The following is a 16878-nucleotide window of genomic DNA, read 5'->3' as shown; positions in this document are numbered from 1 at the left end:
AGAGGCAAAGCCAAGGAGCACAGGCGAGAAGAAGCAAGGTTAGAGAGGTCACCGAAAACACAGTTCCTTGCCCAGGGGCCACAGAATTCACCGGGACAAAGTACAGTTCTCAGCTTGACATCATTGTGCATGAGAAATGCAGAAAAACAGAGTATAATGAGAAAAGGAAAAATGCTTATTAAAGTATTTAACTCTTGTCTTGGCTGACTCCTGGAAATCATTGATTTAGAGTGAGATGTGTCAGTGGGTAAAGGCACGGGACCTGCAGGCCGATGAGCTGACTTCCATCCACGGAGATGGCTGGTAGAAGGAGAGAACTGACCTCAGCAAGCTGTCCTCTGACCTTCACCTAGATGCCATGGCAGGCATACTTCCATACATGTACACACACACACACACACACACACACACACACACACACACACACACTACAAGGAATAAAAACATAATAAATATTGAGAGAGAGAGAAATGTTATCATAAGTGAGGGGTAATTTCCCCCTTCTTTGTGTTTTACTTTATTTCTAAGAATATTTAAAATTTTTTGTTGAGTTTAGAAAATAATTACATCATTATCCTCTTTCCTTTCCTTTCTCCAAACTCTCCCATATACGTCTCCTTCCTTTATTTTCAAATTCATAGCCTCTCTTTTTATTCATTGCTAATATATATCTCCTAGCTTTATTTTCTAATTCATAGTCTCCTTTTTCATTAATTGCTACTATATACATAAAACATACTTAAATATATTATATAGTCCTAAGTACAGACAGACAACCTGCTCAGTCTGTATAATGTTATTTGCATGCAGAAGTTTTCAGGACTGAGGATTGATTATTGAGCGAATAATTGGGTATTGATATGCTCCCAAGCATAACATCTTTATAGTTACACTTTATTAAAACAATGTATGTGTAAAAACATTACAGAAGAAAACATTAAGTCTCTTTCCTCTCTCCCTTCAGTGTTTCAGAATTTAACTTACTCAAGTCCCATAGATTTTCACCTGTACCATAGGAGCTTTCTTTCTTTTTTCTTTTTTCTCTTTTGATTCCTAAAGATGGATGGACACCGTGTCTTCAGAATGTTTTTTTCAAAAGTGGCAGGGGTGGCAGAGGAGGGGACGACTGCTGAAGCCAGGAGTTTTCATCACTTGCCAAGCTCACTCTCCTTAGCTACAGCATTTATACTACTTTCCCACTTCATAAACACATTGAGGTGTTTCACAGAGGATTCTCCCTGCATGTCAGCCCTCAGTAGTGTTTGCACTATGGTCCTATGGCTGTGAATGATTGACAGGCAGACAAGACAAATGCAAATATTATGCAAATCCAAACTCCAGTAATGATACCAGACATATGACTCTTGATGGATCTGAAAATAGATCATTCTAATATTACCTTGTATCTAATAAAGCTTTAGTGTGTTGTATATTTCAACTTATTTAGAGATCCTAAATACAAGTTTAACAAGGCTTTTAAAAATAACATCAATCAAAATAATATCCGACTAAAATTTTTGAAATAATAGGTATGCATAGACAGAAAGTTTTAGTGACATGGAGAGTTTTAATTAAATTAATTCTTTAATTTATTTGAAATTTAATTTAATTTTCTGGGCATTTTAGAATATCATAGACTCGTCTATAATCTTGATTTTTTGTTCATTGATCAAGTCTCCCAAGCTTCACCTACCTAGGCAGAAGCTTTCTAATGACTGTTTGTCATTTTTATCTTAGCATGAAGGACGTTTAAAGAAATTCTGCAAATTTATCAGGCCCTATTTCCAAAATGTTTCCCTCTTCCTCTCTAGGCTTAGCATTGTAAAAGGGAGATAAAATGGTTGGCTTTGGAGCTTCACATTGCCCTTGTTTTCCTCAAGTAAAGAAAGTGCCTGGCAGCCCCCTGTCTCCCTCCTGAGAAGCTAGCGCTCACAAGAGTGCAGTCTTTTTGTGTCTCAAAGACTATCACGGCACAGGTGAACAGTTAGCATGACGAACAGAGCAATCATTTCAGTGCAGAATTTTGTAAAACTATCAAGAGAATGAGGATCCCAACTACATGCACAAACAGCTGCTGTCTAATTGCGAAGAATACATTTTTGGCTTTTATCAATTTGTCTAGTGTGTGCATGTGTGTGTGTGTGTGTGTGTGTGTGTGTGTTAAAATAAGGTGACCTGACTAACCTGAGATATTTAGTTGTTAATTTGCATCTGAAAAAAATATCCAGCATACTACAAGAAGCCCAAGAGGACCTGTGATGTTTATTCCTGGTTGTCAACTTGACTACATCTGGAATGAACTACAATCCAGAAGTGGAGGGCTTACCTGTAACCCAATGCTTTGGAAGTGTATGTTCTGTTTGAAAAATAGAAAATAGCTGCTAGTTTACATTAGGTCAAATTTACCATCAACATTTCACCAAAAGTCTCATTTTCTTTGTTCTTAACAAAACTTAAACTCCCTAGGTATTAATCTCTACTTTATATTCTTGCACTCTTAAACTGTGGTTACACAGCTGTGCTAAAACAAGTGATGGCAAATCAGGCGGCAGTGGTCTTCCTTTTCATCATATAACACACATAACATTCCCAGTCCACAGTTCCAAATAGATACCGTTAGACTAAAGCAGTAAAGAAAGCCTAGTTCATATGGTTGGAGTAGCCTTGCGAGTGAGTCAGTGTATAGGAAAAATACTGATTTTTTTTTTATTCAGGAACAAAAAATCACCCGCTTACCCATTCTTTCTTATCACTGCACAGTGTCACTGTTGTCCCACTCTTACTGTGTACTAGTTGTTGGCCTTGTCAACTTGATACAACCTAGAACCATGTGGGAAGACAGTGTCAACTGCAGAATCACCCACAGCAGATTGGACTGTGCGCATATCTGTGGCAAATTGTCTTGATTGTTAATTAGGGTGGAAAAAAACCCCATCTTCAACACAGATGATACCGTGCCACGGGGCTGGGTGCTGAATTATGCAACAGAAGTGAAAGCTAGCTGAGAGCTGGGAAGCAGGGAGTGTGGGTGCCTTTCTTCCTCTCTGTTCCCGGATGTAGGTGTGATTGGATTCGCCGCTTCCTGCCTCAGCTTTTCTGCAAGAGTGGGATGTACCTTGGAATTTACGGCAAAACAAACCCTTCCTTCCTTATGTTACTTTTAGTTGGGATACTTTATCACAGCAACGGAAATGAATCTAGAACCCATTATCATAGCATTACTTTCTAGGCCCCAGAAAATAGTCACAGTAGCCCATAAAGCTTGTCTAGAGTTAAAAGAAACACTTGCAAAATATCATAGGAACATCAATATTTGCCATGACCAGATGTGGTTTTTTTTGGGGGGGGGAAATATTTCACCATTTGGTAATTGTGTTATGAAAAAAAAAAGATGAAGGAGAAGAAATGTATCCATAAACGACTTTATAAAGACACACCTATAATAGATAGCATTTGCATAACAGCATATCATTTCAAAATCATTAGAAACAGAATCGATAATGCCCTTGGCACAAGAAGCCATTAAATTGTATATTGATTTAGCTCCTCTAGTACAGTAAAACTATTAATAGGAAATGAGGTTATTAAAGGCCATTTCAGTCAATCTAAAGTAGCAGGATGAAGTCACCCTGAGTTAATTCTCTAAATCAAGACAGACAAAGTCACAAGCCATTGTTTGCCCTGTTTGCCTTTTACTTCAAAGCAGAAAGGTGGTGTTGGTGAAATTATCCCATGTAATTTTCAAAGGGAAATACCATAGGAAATACGCAACTCAATAGTCTTTTCTCACTTAAGGAGCCCAGCCCTTGAGGAAGCTGCCAGTTCATCCACCAGAGAGCACACTGCTCAAGCTGGGCATGGTCGAGTGACAATTTCACCTAGACTGTCTGGATAATCACCGGGAGCATTGCTTTTGCTTCCCAGGATCCAACAAAAGAAATAGAGTCCAATTTGTATCCCCTTTTGTTGTCAAATTGCTCTGGCTAGAATTTCAAGTACTATATTGAATAGGTAGGGAGAAAGTGGGCAGCCTTGTCTAGTCCCTGATTTTAGTGGGATTGCTTCAAGTTTCTCTCCATTTAGTTTGATGTTGGCTATTGGTTTGTTGTAGATTGCTTTTATTATGTTTAGGTATGGGCCTTGAATTCCTGATCTTTCCAAAACTTTTATTATGAAGGGGTGTTGGATTTTGTCAAATGCTTTCTCAGCATCTAACGAGATGATCATGTGGTTCTTGTCTTTGAGTTTGTTTATATAGTGGATTACGTTGACGGATTTCTGTATATTAAACCATCCCTGCATCCCTGGGATGAAGCCTACTTGGTCATGATGGATGATCATTTTAATATGTTCTTGGATTCGGTTTGCAAAGATTTTATTGAGTATTTTTGCATCGATATTCATAAGGGAAATTGGTCTGAAGTTCTCTTTCTTTGTTGGATCTTTGTGTGGTTTAAGTATCAGAGTAATTGTGGCTTCATAGAATGAATTGGGTAGAGTACCGTCTGTTTCTATTTTGTGGAATAGTTTGAGAAGAGTTGGAATTAGGTCTTCTTTAAAGGTTTGATAGAATTCTGCACTAAACCCATCTGGTCCTGGCCTAGAGAAAGCACCCAAGGAGCTGAAGGGATCTGCAACCCTATAGGTGGAACAAAAATAAGAACTAACCAGTACCCCCCGGGGCTCGTGTCTCTAGCTGCATATGTATCAGAGGATGGCCTAGTTGGCCATCACTGGGAATAGAGGTCCCTTGGTCTTGCAAACTTTATATGCCTCAGTACAGGGGAACACCAGGGCCAAGAAGCAGGAGTGGGGGGTGGGTAGGGGAGCAGGGTGGAGGGAGGGTATAGGGAAATTTCGGGATAGCATTTGAAATGTACATAAAGAAAATATCTAATGAAAAATAGTGAAAGAAAGAAAGAAAGAAAGAAAGAAAGAAAGAGAGAAAGAAAGAAAGAAAGAAAGAAAGAGAGAGAGAAAGAAAGAAAGAAAGAAAGAAAGAAAGAAAGAAAGAAAGAAAAGGAAGAAAGAAAGAGAAAAAGAAATGGAGTCTGAAGGATGGCGAAGTTGTGAAGTCTCCCACACCCCTTTGCAACACCCAAACCTTCTCATAGGTGCTGTACATCACTGAGATCACAGATGCATTCTGGCCTTTCTGCTTTGTTTGCTGATCAGAGGCTGTCAGGTATGCTTATTTCTTTCAATTGACAGCTTGACAAAAAAAAATCAAGTTTGAAAGAGTTGGATATCTGGGGCATCTGAACCCAGATGCCCCTCAACAGAGGAATGGATACAGAAATTATGGTACATTTACACAATGGAGTACTACTCAGCTATTAAAAAGAATGAATTTATGAAATTCCTAGCCAAATGGATGGACCTGGAGGGCATCATCTTGAGTGAGGTAACACAATCACAAAGGAACTCACACAATATGTATTCACTGATAAGTGGATATTAGCCCAAAACTTAGGATACCCAAGATATAAGATACAATTTGCTAAAGGCATGAAACTCAGGAAGAATGAAGACCAAAGTGTGGACACTATGCCCCATCTTAGAATTGGGAACAAAACACCCATGGAAGGAGTTACACAGACAAAGTTTGGAGCTGTGATGAAAGGATGGACCATCTAGAGACTGCCATATCCAGGGATCCATCCCATAATCAGCTTCCAAACGCTGACACCATTGCATACACTAGCAAGATTTTGCTGAAAGGACCCAGATATAGCTGTCTCTTGTGAGACTATGCCAGGGCCTAGCAAACACAGAAGTGGATGCTCACAGTCAGCTATTGGATGGATCACAGGGCCCCAATGGAGAAGCTAGAGAAAGTACCCAAGGAGCTAAAGGGATCTGCAACCCTATAGTTGGAACAACATTATGAACTAACCAGTACCCCGGAGCTCTTGACTCTAGCTGCATATGTATCGAAAGATGGCCTAGTTGGCCATCACTGGAAAGAGAGGCCCATTGGACTTGCCAACTTTATATGCCCCAATACAGGGAATGCCAGGGCCAAAAGAATGGGAATGGGTGGGTAGGGAATTGGGGGGGGGTATGGGGAACTTTTGGGATAGCATTGGAAATGTAATTGAGGAAAATACGTAATAAAAAAATATTAAAAATTTTAAAAAAAGAAAAAAAAAAGAAAGAGTTGGATAAACATCTTCCTTTGATTAAACACAACTCGTACATTATCACACTGATGGGGAACTAATAGAAAAACAAATAAATACTTTGCTATTTTCAACAACCATAATTATTAAGACAGTGAGAACTCACTTGATCTTTTCCACTGTGAACTACAAAAATTGCATTTTCTAGGAATTAGCAAAATACTTGAAAATCTTATGATAACAATAAAATGTTTCTCAATAGGGCCAAAAACGTTGATAGACACTATTTTCATTTTACTTCTAAAGAATAAGTTAGGAAGAAGTTTCTTATTAGGGAAATGCAGGTCATTCCTTCTGATCTCGGAGGTGCCTTTCATGTGTTCACAGTGAACCAATACCCATGTTTCCCTTCTCAGTTCCTCTCCTCTGAGGGGCCTCAAAGGACCCAACTCCCTCAAACAGACTGCCAAGGAGTCTGGTGGTGAGTCACTGATGAAGGGAAGAAAGTCATGGCTTTATTAGTGGTAGCTGAGACTAAAAGATCTCTTCAAAGTCTATTCAGTCTTTGTTAAGACAGAGGCATCCCTACCTTCGTTTTACAAAAAGACTTAAGTCCACCTTTGTCTTTGTGTGGTTTTGCTTTCCTGGATCTATACTTGGTCTTAGAAGAAGATGACAAGAACGAACAGGAGAGGGTGCAGAGTTCCTCTCGCAGAATTGACTGCTTCCATCAGCCTTTTCTTTAAGATTTACCCTCATTTTAGGGATATATAGAGGCCAGTAGGCTGAGGCATATCTCACTTCTTAATCCAAAGATCTTATTGATATCCCTAGAAATAATCCTAACTACCTGTAATTTAGAGAGGAAATGAGACTTAAAGAAGTTAGTGGCATCCAATTTTTACCTGAACTGGCTTCAATGACCAGCACCTTCAGATTATTTCACCCACTGCCAACCACCAGGTTCCATATTCTACTATTCAGTATATTTATAACCATATTAAATGATTTAGATCATTATTTTAGATTAATATGCAGACCTATTATTTCATCTTTCTACTCACAAAGACTTCTTATAGGAACAAGGGTAGGATTTTATTTTTATTTTTTAAAAGGAATACAGGAAATGGTATAGTCTCCATTGGCTGTCTTGCAAAGTTATATCTTTCAAGAGATAAAGTTTTAATTCATATAATCGCATAATGTCATAATAATATCATATAAACACATGGGGTTTCACCAAAACTGTGGACTGAGTACCCAAACCGTAGGCTCAGCCTCATTCAGTACTACCTGATAGAACTGGACAATTTAGGGTCCACCCTGACCACCAAAATTAGATCTACATTTTAATATTTCCAGATGATTCCTATGCATGGTGAAGTCCAAGAAGCCTTAATAAAAAAAAAAAAAAGACAAGTGGACTCTTAAATTGGATTATAAACTAAGCGGTTGGTGAAAGCTGGCTTGTTCAGATCTCCCAGGATGTCAGAATCACCAAGCAGCATCATGAACAGCCAGTCTCTACTTTCCCTCTAGATTAGCTAAACAAACTCAGATGATTCTAATATCTGACCAGGCTGGTAACTAGCTAATGGCCAGCTAGAATGTGTATCTGGTGTCTAAAAGACTGCATTAATGAAAAGTGGGCATTGAACTTGCCTACAATTATTGGTCTGGTATTAACTGTGTCATTAATTTCAGAAGTACACTTTTTTATAAAATTAGGTGCATCCGAGTTTGGTACATATAGGATGGGTGGAACACTGAGAGATGAGCAGTCTGAGTTGAAACATAGCACAGAAGGATTGTGGGTTTTGTCTTTCGTTGAATTCTGTGGTATTCTTGGGGACTGTCTTTCCTATGAGGAAGTGATAATCTCAGCTGGGAACTTTAATAACACAGGCGCGGAAATCCTGTTAGCATTCAGGCAGTGGTGGGTGCTTACACTCATGCAGAATCATTTCCCTCTTGACAACAGATTAGAAATCTGTGATGTGTTTCACCCAACAGTGGTTGCCACAAAGCATAGACTAAGTTCTCAATTGCACTGGAGATCGTACTGTCTCGTCTCTCTTCCTGAATCCCCAGAAACACTACAACTCTTTTTAGCAAGTGACCGTGCGGGTGGAGCTGGGACTTTACACACATGCACACTCTATACAGACATAGACCAGTCCCTGGACAGACCACAAAGCTTCCTGCAGCTTCTCAAGTGACAAAGCATGCCCATATCTTAGGTGAGTTTGAAAGCTGATCTGAAGTGTACCTGGACTGAGTGTTCAGGAAAGAGTTTCACAACTCAAAAAGATAAGGAAACGGAGCAAAAGGGGAGAAGAATCTGAATAGGTTTTTCATGGAAGAAGATAAACAAATGCCCAATAAATGCATGGTTAGCCACCAGGGAAATGCAAGTCCAACTTATATCAACATACCAAGTCTCATCAGGATGGCTGCGACAACAGTCACAGCTGATAACATGTTAAGCAGGAATGTGAAAAAGTTTGGTCCTTTATAAACTACCAGTGGAAATACAAAATAGTTCAGTGAACTGTTTGGAAAAGTCCTTGGGAGTTTAAAAAGAGAGTCACCATAGGACCAACAATTCCACTTCTAGGTATGTAGCAAAGAAAATAAAAACTGGGAACAACCAACGATTTATCAGGCTGGTGGATAGGTAGAAACAAAACAAAACAAAACAAGATCTACTTACCCAACAGAATATTACTTGGCAAAGTAAAGGGAGTGTTGATATACGCTACAGCATAGAAAAATCTGAGAAGAATATATTCAGTAAGAGAATCCAGGCACCAAAGATGTCATACTGTACAACTCATATTTTCTCTCTGTCTCTCTATCTCTGTCTCTCTGTCTCTCTGTCTCCCCCCCCTCTCTCTTCTTCCCTCCCTCTCTCTCCTTCCCTCTCTCTCCAGAATGGGCAAAGGACAGGAAGTATAACAGTGGTTGTCTAGAACAGGAGGCAAGTATAGGGTTTTATATTATGGATAAAGTTTTATGATTTTATATCAGTGATGCTTGCAAATTTCGAGGATATACTAAATCCACTGAACTGTATATTTTACATTAATTTGCTTCCGTGGTCTCTGAGGTTTACCTCAAAGAGCCAGTGATAGTAAAAATAATACCTTCAAATTTTACAGTGTATCAGTCTTCACAAAGGGCTGCTTCCTTGGGTGAGAACGGGTAGGACTGTTTAGAATTTTTGGTGAAGACTCAAGTTCTGTGAGCACTGCTGGGAAGAAGCTGGGGTGCTACACAGCAGGAGACAGAGCGAGCCCATCAAGGCTAAGTGCTTTTTCAGTGTTTGTGAGCTCCATTTCTCAGCCCAGGTCTCTCAGCATCTTCACAGAGAGCTATCTGCTTCCTCCAGCATCAAGGGCTGCCTGTCTTCTTTGACATGCTAAGCATTTTCTGGTGGCTGTTGCCTCAGGCCTGGCTTCCTGGGCTTCTTTCTTTACCCTGACGTCTGAAGTATTATGAAAATGCTATAAGCAGCACGCAGCTCACAGCATTTATTTAGGAAAGGAAAGAAAAGAGCTCTAATCATAGGCTATGTGTGCCCACTTCTGGAGGTGCCTGAGCTATGCTCTCCCTCTTCAGGGCACTCTCTAGCTTCCTTGTTGGCATCCATTTCCCTCTCCTTCTCATAGCTTCAATTCCTGTTAAACCCCAAACCTTCCCCCTCATATTACAGAATTGGTTAGTGAGTCGATCGTTGATTTGGGCTTAGAGAAAGAAGATGAAACTCAGAGGAAAATCTTGACTATGTATTTGCCATTTTTTCCTTAAGTGATCTAAAATTGTCTCTCCCTCATAAACATTTCAGAAATGAACAGGTCGCTATTCTTATCCCTTCTATTAATACTTTTACATCATTGCTAGCAAGCTGGGGACAAACTTGAGGGGTGGATTTGCCAGAGAAGTCGCTTCATACCCCATGCTAACACCTTGATAGGAAACATGATCCTGTCTGTTTATTTGTTTGAAATGGCAAGAGTATGCAAAAGGAATGTGATTGGGTTCCTCAGTAGGCTCCAGCACTTTCTGGTTCAGCTAATTGGGCAGGCTCTACCTGGTTCTTTCTAACCATCAAAGTTACAGTTTATTAAATGAGATCAAGATACATCCTAGCACAACTATTATGCAAATTTGCAGTACTGCGATGATCAATGAGTGTCACTGCTCACAAAATGTGGCTGATGGGACTTCACAGGTTGTCACTAGATCAAATGGTAGAGTACATGCAAAAATATTCTGTAAAGGGGGATAAATGTTAGGCTGTCATTATTAGCTAAAAAATATGGCTGGGGCTGAGGCTCAGTGGTAGAGCAATTGCTAGCTGGAACGTAGTTTACAGCTCTTTTGTGCTTGTTTGCACAGTCATCAAGTGGGTAGATGGAAAATGGAAGACATTGAAGTCAGGGACTATTAAATGAAGTAGAGGGGAGTTCCCACAAATCCATTCTCAGCTCCACCTCTGTACTGCATCCTATACTGAGGTAGCCAAGTGCAGGGCTCTGAGCTCAGAGAAGGAGAGTGTGGTTACTATGCTTCGCCTCACAGCTCCAACTCTGCCTGTTCCCCACTCGCCTGCCAGCTGCACTTCAGAGGATCTGAAGTTTCCCTGGAGCTCCTTGTGTGAAACAGGAGTCTGACAAATAGTGATGGTGCCAGTCTGTCATTCAAATGGACTCCCAGGATAAGAGTTGCTGAAGTAGCTAAATCAAAGCCATTCTCCAGAAGGACTGTCATCTGCACCCTGATCTCACTGCTTTTCTGGGTGGCAATTGAAATCACTGCTGCAACCAGAGGGAGGGACAAAGAGGTAAAATCCTGCTGCTCCAGGGAGACTAGAGGAAGAATACTGGAGTATGTGTCTTCCAGCATAACTTGTTCTGTTTTATTTTCTTCTGTTCACTTTTTAAACTGAATGAAAGTATCTAATTTTTTTTCTAAAATGGTAACAAAGATAATATATACTTGGTTTCTTGCTTCTTTAGCACTTAGTTATAAATATTCATTTCAGAAGATAAAGATCTCAGAAATATTTGATCATATCTGTAATCACAGAAATCTGGGGGTGGAGGCAAGAGGATGGAAGTAGGTGCCAGCCTGGGTTACATGGCCAATGACAGGTCAGGTTGGGCTACAAGACAAATCCTTGGCTCTAAGACAAATGAAATAAAATGAAGACAAATGGTTATGATAAAAACCTTTCTGAAAACACGGAGGCCGGCAAGAAACCCGGAAGCTTCCCTTCCGGAAACAAGAGAAAGAGAAACACAGGAAAGAGAGCCTGTGAGCTTCCTTCCTTCCTTCCTTCCTTCCTTCCTTCCTTCCTTCCTTCCTTCCTTCCTTCCTTCCTTCCTTCCTTCCTTCCTTCCTCTGGAAATAGAACTGAGGATTTCCAGAGATGTGGCAGGGCACATGGCCACTTATCCAGTAAGTAGTTCGTGCCAGACATTCTAATACCTCCGAAAGATCTCATCTAATTTGACAGGCTACCAACCAAACTATACCAGCAAAGGCTAGTAAGACACGGAGACAAGGGTATCCCAGAGACCGACCATAACTCTATGACATTTACATATTAACTTAATGATTCACTCACTCAGAAACGTATAAGAAGCCGGGGATTGTTGTTCAATGCTGCATTCTGAGACAACTGTCTAGGCAGTGAAAAATAAAATAGATTACATATCACATACAATGGCTGGCCATGATGGTGGGAATTTGTAAAATTTGATCTATTTTTATTGTTTAATAAATTTTTATTATGGAAATGTATGAAAGAGTTATACTTTTAGCATAATGATGAAGGATTTTCAGCATCTTAAATTTTCTTCCTAGATCAGAGATGAAACATAATGATGGAGTCCTGTCTTAGCATGTGCAAAGCTCTGACTTCAAACTTCAGGAGCTTCACCTGCTGCCTGACACAGCATTCCCTAATTCATTCTCAAGACTATAAATATATATTTCTGTAATATGACAGTCATACTTGAACATAGTCTCTCTAGAAAACATTATTTCAATGATACCTCAATGCCAAGGCTGATATTAGGAGTGCCCTATGGAAATCTGGGCATGGCACTGCATGTCCGAAACCCCAAATTCTGGAAGGCTGAGACCAACCAGATTGTAAGGTTGAAGCCACCAGGGAAATGCATCCTTTCTATGCTGAATAATAATTGTTGTAGGTTCAAGTTTAGAGACTATTATCAGCTATTATTATTATTATTATTATTATTATTATTATTATTATTATTCAATTTCAATCTGACATTGCCTTCTATAAGAACTCAAAATAAAATGTAATTGATAAGGCTCCATTGCAAGGACACTGCTTCCCCATGCTTTCTCAAAAGCTCTCTTCATCCTGAATATTTGAACACTCCCATGTTGGTGGCTTTAGACTTTTCCCAAAGATCATTGCTGTCTTCAGATGTTATTTCTTTTTCATATATGTATTGGACGCTTTTGTATCAACTTGAGTCATCAGAGAGGACGGAACCTCCATTGAGGAAAGGCCTTTATGAGATCCAGCTATAGGGCATTTTCTCTATTAGTGATCAATAAGAAGGTAGGTTGAGCAAGCCAGGGGGTGTAAGCTAGTAAGGAGTGCCCTTCCAAGATCCTGCTTTGTTTGAGTTCATGACTTCCTTCAGTGAGGAACAGCAATGTGGAAACAGCAATAGAAACCCTAAGATACACACACACACACACACACACACACACACACACACACACACACACACACACACATTCTCTTAAAGTAGAGGGTTTCTGGGGAAAACAATGGAAGGATTACACTGTTTTGGAATGTTGTAGTCTCAGGAATATGAGGAAGCATCTCTCTCAGAGGAGCCTACTTTGAGATGACCAGAAGATACTGGGCTTTCTTAGGTCTTTAAATCCATATTGTTTCTTTCTTTTGTTTTCTCCCTTCCAATCTTCACAGCCACAGACTGTACAGCAGCAAACTAGTCTACCCACTGCATTCCCATAAAATATACTTAGAGACAGACACCAAATACTTTGCAGTGAAGGGATGCTGATGTTAACTTTCCCATGTCTGTTCTATGAATAACTGCTTTTTTTTTTTTGGTATGTGTCCACTTGTGTATAAGGCTACACATTGCATGGCCTGCACATGTATCAAATGCTTGTGAAGGTCGGAGGATAACTATAGTCTCCCCTCCTCCAGCCTGGAACTGCTTGCTCAGGGGTGGAGTTTCCTGCTCATTCGTTCTGCCACGCCCACTGCTGGACCCTGCAGCTTTGCTGTTTGGAGCCACACACGTGCTCATCCTGCTACTGGACCCCGAGTTATTATTCGGGTCCCCCTCCCCCTTCCTTTATAACTGAGTGTCAGAACAAGTAAAATTGAGCTTTGATCAGAATGAAACTGTCTTGGCTCCGTTTCTTCCTTCACCCCGTCTAGTTACTCTCTTTTGGCCCGAGCTGCCATCTCAGTTGAACCCTTCGTTCTGAGCTGCTGGCCGGCTGCAACAGATAACCTCTGCTGTTGTCTCTCTGGCACTTTCCATCTTTCTTGAGACAAGATTTCTCACTGGTCTGAAACTTTGCAAGTAGTTGAAGCAGGCTGGAATTCCCCTGTGTTCACTTCAGCAGTTCTGGGATTACAAGTGTGCGCCACATGCCCAGTCTTTTTCCAATGTGGGTTTCTGGGATCGAACTTGGGTCCTGGGGCAGCAAGACAGGTGCTTTTCCTACTAAGCCATCTTCACAGCCTTAGTCCTAATGTTTGATGGCTACTTTACGTTAAATTGGGCATTCCATATTTCTATCTCTAGGTGTACATTTTAAAAGTACACTTGGATTTTAATTCTGTATTTCATAATGGAGACCCCTGGCTTGTAAAAAAAAACAAATAAACCTACCAACTACCAAGTGAGGTATAAGGTTGGAAGGTCAGGTGGGGTTCAGTTGTACCTCTAGCAAAGGAGTCTTGTCAGAAGTTCCTTGGTGAGTTTAAGTTGTTCCAATGTTATTTTTCCCATGAGTCAATGGGACTGTGACTCAGAGTACCTCTGCACTCCTTCTAGGTAAGATGACCTAAGAAACCTTCTCAGGGGAAAGAATCCAGTGGCTGAGTTCTTGCTCCCCATCCCCTGCCTGTGCTTATATTAGGGTCTCTACTCTTAAGGCTCAAGCTCCCATGCTGTAAGATGATCACAATAATGGAATTTTTCATCTCTGATTGCATTGCCCTGGGGTTGGGACCTCTCAGGCACCACATTATTATGACAGGTGTCCATTGTGGTCCCTGGATGTCTTGTCAAGTGAAGAGCCAGGCCTTTTGGGATGAGGCTGTGGTTTCATCTGTGCCTTGCTTTCCCTCATCTTAGGTAAAACACCATCAACTCCCAGTGAGCCCATAGGTTTGTTCTTTCCAAGTTCCTTCTCGCTAAACACAGTCACAACACTGTGTATGGCTTCGAGGTGATGTGTGTTCTTTTTCGTAAAGCATTTTCCTGCTTATCTAGACAAGTGCCTGTTCATTGCTAAGAATTCACAAATAGAGAATGAAAAAAAAAAATTAGTAACAGCCTGGCTGTTGGGGATCATGGGCAGCAATTCTATTGTATCTCAGGCTGTGTGTCTGTTTAATGATTGGTGAGTTGAGAGGGTCTGGGATAGAGACTGTTTGAGAATGTTTAGTTCCTAATGAACTGCAGAAAAACCTTAAGCATGTATTTTTCTATGGATGAGCTATGTGGCATTAGCCCTTCTAGAGCTGACTCTTTTCCTTTTGATTTTCAACGCCTGGAACCTCCTCTGACATTTACTGTGGAAGGTGGCCCTCTTCAGCTCCTTATACTCCGTTGGTCTTTATGGATGTTCTTGTCTAAACTTTGCCATTTGGAAAATTTGTGTGTCCACATGTGAGAGGAGACCTTCTCTCCTTGGTTACTACTCACTTTTTTGATTGATTTATTTTTTTGGATAGATTTTTTTTTCAGGAATCATTTGCCAATATTGTTATCTCAGGAAGTCCTGCTGACTGCCCCACCACACTTCAAGTTTGCTTCCCTTTTCTCTCAATCACATGTTCTGCTAATGCAACTAAGCAGCAATCCCCAAGTTGTCATCACCATAGCATTAGGTATTTCCATTCAGAGTCACTCCCTGCCTTTCTAAATGCTTCCTTTTCTAATCTAGAAGGAAAACAAAGTCTTCCAGTCCTTATCAGGGCAGTGTCTCTGCTAACCTCTCACGGCAGAGAGGAGCAGACTGAAATGTAATGAAATCCGCCAATATCTCAGAACTAGTGGATTCCCGAATCAATTTTAAAATGCATCTCCAGACTCTATATAGTTCCATGTTGGGGATTTGATTACTATGGCATACCCCAGGTTCTTCCTCTCTGCTTACTGACATCCAGTTTACCACTGTTCAAAGCAACCCTGTTCTGATTCTCCTCTTTAAATGAAGTACAGGGCGATGCTAACTTCAGAAGGAAGCACATTTTTTGTGCATTGTTCCTGTAATTCATTTCATTTTCCCCCATTGTCCATCACACCGAGGGGTGCTTTATAAATTTAATGTCTCACACATTGGAACGCTGTACTGCCTTTGCTTTGGCTGGCTATCTATGGATGGATAGACTCATGGCCTAGATAATCTTTGTCCTCCAAAAACTGCACAATATCTACAGACATACCAAATGAAGAGGCAAGGTTAAATATTAAACCCTGAAAACCAAACTGCAATCAGATCATGTCAGATCTCCTCACCCTAGAACATGACCTGCTCTCTTCTTTTATTGAGCTGGTCCTAGTGTGACAGCTCCTATCAACCACTACGCAAGGAAACTCGATGACCATTTGTTTTCTTGGAGGAATGGGCAATGACTGTGTATATAAGTGACTCTGAGTGTAACCCTTAGAAAACACCTTTCTATTTTTAAAGAGGCCTTAATTTTCTTAATTGAAAGGGAGTAATTATGGAAGGACTTGGCTTCGTGTCTTAGGGTACTGAATTGCTTTGCCTCTATGGGGAAGAAGCCTCCTGAGTAGCTGACAACAATAGAGAAGAATTAAAACCCACATCAATTACGAATCTGAATTATTAGCCACCAAGTATCAAGTGCCTCAGTATGACCTGTGCTTTGTGCTATTGTCTCCCACCGTGCAAAAACAACTGGCACGCTGTGGACTTTTACTGAAATTTCCAGCATAGCACCTAAGTGGCTTTAAAAATCCTTCCTGGGTATTCCCTCAGTCTAAAAACCCATCTAATGGTTATCATTTTCAAACCTTTTGCTATAGGTAAGACAAAATTAGCAAGGAAACAATTTAACTGTTCAATGATATGAGCAATTTGGAGCTTAAAGACAGAAATTAGCAAAATCAGAATGGACTTCATGGGCTTTGAAGTGAAACTGTGGTTTGTTTTTTCTCTTCCTTTATGTTCCTTGCGCTAATGGAAGTTTTTCCCAGTTAAGCTTTATAGACTCGCAGCTGGCTTACAGAATGCAAATAACGGCACTGTTTAATAAAACCGAACTACTTCACTGAACGCTGTGAGGAGGTAGTCGGTGAGAAGTTTGTCAATTAATTATAGACTTCTTTCTGATGTTGTTAGGTTTAAAGTACACAGTATAAGGGGGACTTTGTAAGGATTTCATTTACTATGGTGGGTATAGTTGGCTTACGGTTCAGAAAACATATCGTCTTTGTCATTTCAAGATCTGGGTTATTTTGCAAGT

General features: G+C 40.3%; 1 protein-coding gene across 15 annotated transcripts in view; it reads right to left on the bottom strand.

Annotated features, from left to right (window-relative positions):
* Slc8a1 (solute carrier family 8 member A1) overlaps positions 1–16878 on the bottom strand; it is a 355838-nt gene that overhangs the window by 65479 nt on the left and 273481 nt on the right. The gene's annotated exons all lie outside the window — the stretch shown is intronic.

This window comes from Mus caroli, unplaced genomic scaffold (assembly GCF_978045245.1).
Source record: "Mus caroli unplaced genomic scaffold, Mus_caroli_1 scaffold_18, whole genome shotgun sequence".
In the NCBI taxonomy this organism is placed as follows: domain Eukaryota; kingdom Metazoa; phylum Chordata; class Mammalia; order Rodentia; family Muridae; genus Mus; species Mus caroli.
Note: the sequence above shows the minus strand (reverse complement) of the source record. Positions and strands in the feature narration are given on the sequence as shown.